At 47.0% G+C, this 6,863-nt stretch overlaps 1 long non-coding RNA gene across 1 annotated transcript; it reads right to left on the bottom strand.

Annotated features, from left to right (window-relative positions):
- Window positions 1–4,734: 4,734 nt before the first annotated feature.
- On the bottom strand, window positions 4,735–6,278 carry LOC149127071 (uncharacterized). Its single transcript, XR_016232555.1, has 2 exons — window positions 6,156–6,278; window positions 4,735–6,055 (listed from the first exon to the last, which is right to left on the bottom strand). It is a non-coding gene; the product is annotated as an uncharacterized LOC149127071 (long non-coding RNA).
- Between the last annotated feature and the right edge of the window lie 585 nt (window positions 6,279–6,863).

Here is a 6,863-nt window from a genome sequence, read left to right as displayed (position 1 = left end):
AGAACCACATCCTTGGACCTAAAGGATAGGGGACAACTTTGTCCTCAGGGCCGTCGTAACAACTGGAGCCCTGGATGAGGCTTCCAGGCACCCGCTTACCCCACCCCAAGCAGAGTCTGTGGCTGTTGAGGTTGTGGCCATGTTCTAGGGGAATGGAGAGAAGTAGACCCTGAGACAGGATTCATGTGTAAGTGAATAACTGAAACACGTGTAGCAGAACAGGGGACAGCTTTGCAAAACCAAACAGGGTCCCGGCTCCAGCCCCATCTCCCAGGGTGCCCTGGAGTGAAATCAAACAGCAGAGTTGTCGAACTGTGGAGTTTTCCCAATTCAAGGCAAAAACCAGGTTTTCATCCCCTCTCCCAGTCATTGGCTACTTTCTAGGGGGCCATTACTCCCAGGCACTGCTAGCTCTCTATCTATAGCGGGTCAAGTGGCTCCACTGACCCAAAGATGGCTTTCTGACAAAAGCTGAAGATGTGAGCCAGCAGAGGCAGTGGCCACAGAAGCTAGGAGGGGGACACCCAGGAGCAGGCATGCGGGCATGGCTGCAATAGCACTCGCCGCAGTGGAGAGGAAACAGCCACCCCAAATGCTTTCCCCGTGGATCTCCCAAGGGCTATACCCAGCCAGAGGCTGGAGAGCAAGGCAGCCTGCTGATGCAGCCCCTGCTGTCAGTCCTGGGGCACAGAGCAGGCCCTGCAGGATGGGGGATGGATCTGGAGAGCAAAAGAACAATAGCCCAGGAGGGAGAGACTCAAAATTCTGCGTATTTCTATCTGATCATTGATTTCAGATAGTGATAGTTCCGAAAGCAAAAGGTGCCTGTATGTGTGTGTAACATTTACTGGGCCAATAGCCATAATAAAATACCATGAATTATATCCTTAATCTTATTTCTAAAACTGTAGCATAGCTTGTATGAACTAATTCATCATTTATAAAATTCTAAGAAACAAAAAAATGCAAGTTTCCTCTCCCCGGCAGGAAAGAGTTAACAATAAATAATGTGCCAAGTGGGTGAGATGAAAAGCATTACCTCTGCATCTTGCTTGACACTGAAAAACATCTCACAGCTTTTCTGTGGGCTCCCATCCCAGGTTCTGATGAGATAGAAATACAAAAAGTATCTTGGTGCTATCTTTAAGGAGTTTGGATCCCAATAATGAATTAACTAAAAGGCATTGATGATTGTTATCGTGAAAAATTCTGAATAAAATCATTGCCACCTACTTTTTTGCATTTTGTATGTGTTTAATTCCCACCTTTCTGATATTTGACACTAACTCTGTGGCCGATTAAAGGCCAATGGTGAGCACCAAGTTTACACCAGAAGGCGATGGGCCAGGTATAGTTTTCGAAAATACTGGGATCATCTCCGTGGCACTGTAGTGCAAAGATTATGCCCTGTAAACCCCAGTGGACTCTATTCCCAATATTGATATAACTTACCCAAGTCTCCTCTTTAGGTCAAAAATGGTGTGCTAAAGTCTGGTCTCTTTATAAAAAAAGAGTTCTGTGCTCTTTTTAAAGGACTTATATAGGGGACTGGTGCTGTGGCGTAGTGGGTTAAGCATCTGCCTGCGACACCGGCAGCCCATATGGGCACCTGTTCGAGTTCCAGCTGCTCCACTTCTGAACCAACTCCCTGCTGATGGCTTGGGAAAGCAGTAGAAGATGGCTCGAGTGCTTGGGCCTCTGCACCCATGTGGAAGACCTGGCAGAAGTTCCTGGCTCCTGGTTTCCGATCAGCTTGGCTCTGGCCTTGTGGCCATTTGGGGAATGAACCAGCAGATGGAAGACCTTTCTGGACCCAGCGCCATGGCTCACTTGGTTAATCCTCCACCAGTGGCGCCAGCATCCCATAGGGGCACCAGGTTCTAGTCCTGGTTGCTCCTCTTCCAGTCAAGCTCTCTGCTGTGGCCAGGGAGTGCAGTGGAGAATGGCCCAGGTGCTTGGGCCCTGCACCCGCATGGGAGACCGGGAGGAAGCACCTGGCTCCTCGCTTGGGATCGGCACAGCGCCAGCCGTAGCAGCCATTTTGGGGGGTGAACCAACAGAAGGAAGACCTTTCTCTCTGTCTCTCTCTCTCACTGTCTAACTCTGCCTGTCAAATTAAAAAAAAAAAAAAAAAAGGCAGACCTTTCTCTCTGTCTCTCCCTCTCTCTCTCTCTGTAGCTCTGGCTCTCAAATAAATAAATAAATCATTTTTTTAAAGGACTTACGTAGACCCATTATTATGAATTTGTTGGGATTCTTTTTTTGGTTGCTGTGTCAGTAACAGAAAAATATCTCACTGTAACTCAGGCATAAGTGAGGCTTTATTGGCTCCACAGCCACACTGAATAAATAACAAAAGAGCTACTGGAACTTGGGGGTGTCTGAACTTGGGGTGTCTAGGTCAGAGCAGAGCAGGGCTCCCTCTGCTTCAGTCTTAACCTTGTTTTCATTCTTTCTAACAGGCTTTCTTCACTGGCAGGGAAGCATAGCCTGCCCCCACCTCTCAGCTATACCACCAAGGGGTGGAGACTCGCTTTCTCTGATGCCAAGTTAAAAACTCCCAGAGAGGGGTTTGCTTGGGCTGGAGTCCACACACAATGGCAAAGGAGACCAGCAATTCTGAGTGGGCTTTAGGTCAAGTGCTCACTCTTTGGCCAATCAAGGAGTCAGGCCTGGGCCTTCTGAGAAGACAGCAGCTCCCTTTGCAACTTTGGTTAGAGTTCTATTTGGGTACACACTCTGCAAAGTGGGTATGACTAACCTTGTCTTAAAGATGAGATAACCAAGTCCCAGAGAGGCCAAGGGATGCATTTAAGGCTGTAGAGATAATAAATAGGAAAGCAGTGACTGACTGGAAGCAATATATTATGGAGATTAGAGCTCAGACCCTTGAACAGATAGACCTGAACTCAAAAATACCAGGCAGTGTCATTTGGGCTAATCTACATATCTGCCTCTGAATTCTCAAGCTAAAGATGGGTATCACAATAGTATCTCATGCCATCATGAAACAGTGTCGATTAAATGAGGTGATACATGCAAGGTGCTCACTGCAGTGCCAGGTTTAATGCAACTGCTGCCTAAGTATTTGCTGTTATTATTGGCTAGGATTTGAACCTAAGTAGATCTGTTTTAGAACTGCACTCACATGCCTCAGGTACTTAGGGGAATCTACAAACTGCTTTGTTCTGATGCCAGATTCAACAGATTTGGAAGTTTCACAATGGCCCACCAACAAATGAATAGAAATGAGAAATCCAGTCTCCATCGCCTATGAGCAAGGCCACTACCAGTCACTGACTGGCCTTGAGCAACTGACCGGAAATCCAAACTAAGGCTCCGACATCAGGGTGTCCCACCCAGTCCTGTTCCCAGAGGACAACCTGTCTCTTTAGCTGAAGGGCTCTGGGGCTTCAGCCTGAGTGCTTTCATCCTCCATGCTCCCAAAGTGGACTCAGGTATCTGTGCCAGTCACTTGTTCAGTCAACAAACATTGCACATCCATTGTGTGTAGACCTTGAGCTTGACATGGTGTTTTTTCATAGCAAAAGATCCCACCTAGAGAGAGAACTAGAAGGGCATTGAGTGCTTAGACAAAACCAAGAAATATAAAGATCCTTCAAAACACTAGTGGAAAATGGAATTAAAAGATAAGTTTATTTTGAAGCTTAAAAATTTGAAATCTGTGCAATTTTTTTCATAATATGCATTTTCCATGAACTTTTTGAGGACCCCTGGTATATAGTACTTGCCACCTGAAACCAAGTTTGAGGAAATTTGAAAGTTTTCAAGGGTAAGAAATTAAGTTTGCAGTGTCCAATGTGATCAACTTGTGACATATAAAAAATCAGCATATTCTCTTAAAAGCATGAAATGCATGATTTCTGCATTGTATCAAGCTTCCACAAGCAAATTTCAAAGAGAATATTTCTAATAGCTGTTGTACGCGAACGACCTGTGAGGAATGTCCATTATTCTTTTTTTTTTTTTTTTTTGACAGACAGAGTGGACAGTGAGAAAGAGAGACAGAGAGAAAGGTCTTCCTTTTGCCGTTGGTTCACCCTCCAATGGCCGCCGCGGCCAGCACGCTGTGGCTGGCGCACCACGCTGATCTGATGGCAGGAGCCAGGTACTTATCCTGGTCTCCCATGGGGTGCAGGGCCCAAGACTTGGGCCATCCTCCACTGCACTCCCTGGCCACAGCAGAGAGCTGGCCTGGAAGAGGGGCAACCAGGACAGAATCTGGCGCCCCGACCGGGACTAGAACCTGGTGTGCTGGCACCGCAAGGCGGAGGATTAGCCTAGTGAGCCACGGCGCCGGCCCATTATTCTTCATCACAGGTTATCAATAGGTATTCAGTAATTATAACAGCATTTCACGGATCCACAGACCCTTTCATCACTAATTTTCAAAGTACTTTACAACTAATAATTAAAGCCTCCAACTTCTTAGGGACAAATTTACTCCCCCCTCCATTTAAAAAATTGTCTCTTCTGTTGAGGAACAGGTTTTTTTTTTTTTTTTCCTCCTTAATACTATTTGTTGAACTCTTACATGGTCTAGGGTTAACTGTATGGTCATTAAATAAACTGATAATAGATCTCTGTAAAAATCAAGAGTGGGAATGCGAGAGGGAGGAGAAAGAAGGGTTGGAGCATGGGTGGAGGGAGGGCGGGGGGGGAGTGTCACTCTGTTCCTAACTCTGTATATATAAAATACATGAAACTTGTATAACTTATAAAATTAAAAAAATATTTATTTCTTTGAGAGGTAGAGAGAGAACCCATGTATGTTTCACTCCCCAAATGCCCACAACAGCTGAAACTGGGTCAGGGCCAGGGCCAGGTGCTGGGAACATCACCCAGGTCTCCCACACAGGCTGCAGGAACCCAGCTACTTAAACCATCACTTCTGCCTCTCGGGATCTGCTTGGGCAGGGATCTGGAGTTAGGAACTGGAGCTGGGAATCAAACACAAGCACTCTGATGTGAGATACGGAATTTCTGCGAGACTAACGGTCTGCTCTCAGTGACAAATTTCAAGGTAACTTGCAGCAAAACTTACACTGGTGCTCAGAATCTCTTAGAAATTTTGAACCCAAACCATGTCTTTGTGCCTGAAGCCTTGGACTGAGGAGCAGATGGTTTCCAAACTGTATCCAGAGGTGAACCGACAGAGAGAATTTCTTCAAATGTTGTCAAAGCAAGAAATTCAGAGCGTGAGCGAGGCCATACATGGTGGTGGCGTTTATGGCTGGCAGGACATGTTGGGAAACCAGAATCTATGAGGAGTTACTAGGAAAAGTTTCCCGGATGTCATTCAACTGACCATTGACAGCTTCTGTAGTGAGAGGTGCTATCTCCAAGGGACCCAACTTCCACCCATGGGACTGGCTTGGGACTGCAGGGAATGGTTGCCATTACTGTTCTGCCATTACTTGACCATGGCCTTCAATGATGCTCTGACACTGTTTCTTCATTGGCAGAGTTGGTTTGGATTAGTTGTATGTCACAGCAGCCCACAGAAAATGGTAGGTAGCAGCTGTATTTTCTTTGGCCTGCATGGTATTTTTTTCAAAATGCATGTATGTTCTGACTTGCTGCAGCTCCTACTGCTCGTTAGCAGCTTTTATCCAGTCTTCCTCTTCTCTCATGTCTGTCACTTCTCTGGCGCCCTGTAGCCACTTGTAGTTGCAAGCCCTGGACTAGATAATCTCTGATGCTGCTTCCAGCCCTAACACAGAGAGAGTCTGGGCCCTGGGAGCTTACTGAGCCTCAGCAGCAGGTAGGAGAAGACTTACAGGGGTTCTGTTTTTAGATTTTCCAGAGCCTTCCATCTGCGAGCCGATGATGTAACCTCTAGGCCTCTTCCCCCAAATCCCGTAAAGCCTGGCTCTCCATCACAGTCACAGGATGAGCCTTCGCTATCTCATGCTCACACTGAGTGGTACACAGAGATCAAGTTCTTGACTTATTTTCTAATTCTCCCTCCTGGATTCTTGGAAGCCAGCTAAGAATTATCACTGAGAGCAAAACACTATTCCGGGGAGCAAGACTTGAAGTAGCAATGGGGAAAAGCGAGGTGAGAAAGAGAGGTTAAATTCAACACAGAATCTTCCCCCCTTTGCCCCATGTAAGTTAGAGAGGAGACTCACCAGCAGGCCAGTTTACTTCCAGGATTCTCTTCTGCAGACTCCCAAACTTCTTGACTCTAGGCAGATCTGGCCTTTCCCGAGTGTTTTCCTAGCTGGGTCTATGTCATTTGTCTCTCTGGCCGGGCTCCCGCTCTTCAAGGGAATTTGTTCACATTGACCCTGAGGGCACGCAGCTGCTGCGGGCGTCCAGGGCACAGGCTTTTCTTACAAAGCAGCCCTGTATCGTAGGAACTTCCGCACACATGTCCACACACAGGAGTCCCGTCGTTAACTCCGTCTTGGTCACCCAGTGGAATGCACAAAGGGTAGGGAAAACCGCTTCCTTCTCAAAAGCTTTCTGTCTGCAAGCTTCTGGCTTGCAGACAACTGGAATTTGCTCTTAAGCATTAGGAGCCAGTCAGTTGTGTGTTGTCAAGGATCTTCGGGCCCAACAGATAAGAGAGACAAGAGTTGAAGGCAACACACTTACAGATTAATTTGCCTAAGTGTAGAGTTTGTCTGACTATAACATCAAGAATCTGATTCTGGGGATAGGCATTGTGGCACCGTGGGGTAAGCAGCTGCTTGGGACATTGACATCCCACATCAGACTGCTGGTTCCACCTCCCAGCTCCTCCGCTTCCAATCCAGCTTCCTGCAAATACGTCCTGGGAGGCAGCAGGTGACCTTGGGCCTCGGCCTCGCACGTGGGAGACCCAGCAGGAGTTC

Source organism: Oryctolagus cuniculus, chromosome 4 (assembly GCF_051225735.1).
Source record: "Oryctolagus cuniculus isolate XC-2025 breed Fujian yellow rabbit chromosome 4, ASM5122573v1, whole genome shotgun sequence".
Lineage (NCBI taxonomy): Eukaryota > Metazoa > Chordata > Mammalia > Lagomorpha > Leporidae > Oryctolagus > Oryctolagus cuniculus.
Note: the sequence above shows the minus strand (reverse complement) of the source record. Positions and strands in the feature narration are given on the sequence as shown.